This window comes from Pan paniscus, chromosome 19 (assembly GCF_029289425.2).
Source record: "Pan paniscus chromosome 19, NHGRI_mPanPan1-v2.0_pri, whole genome shotgun sequence".
NCBI lineage: Eukaryota > Metazoa > Chordata > Mammalia > Primates > Hominidae > Pan > Pan paniscus.
The window spans coordinates 91,126,289-91,126,654 of NC_073268.2; positions in this window are offsets into that span (position 1 = coordinate 91,126,289).

A 366-nucleotide genomic window follows, 5' to 3' on the forward strand; every position below is an offset into this window, starting at 1 on the left:
AACCTGAAAAGGGCCTGTAGTTCTGAGGGCCACATGCAGAAGTGGTGGGTGTCCTCTCACCTGCTCCCAGGGCTGAGGGGTCTGCCTGCTCCCCTACAAGGGACTGCCTGGACTCCCACCCGCAGGCGCAGCCCTCAAAGCTCGAGGCTTTCATTGGAAGGGCTCCTGGGCAGGGAAAACGCAGAAAGAAGGGATCCTCAACCTCGGGCTCTGCGCCTTCCCCACCCCACTTCCTGGGAGGTGTGGTCTCTTTATGGCATGTTATCTCCGCCCCAAGCCCGGGGCCCTAGACCCTGAGCCGGGAAAACCAGAAGCTAGAAAGAGGGCATCCGGGTTGTGCAAATTTCAGACACACGGATATCCCGT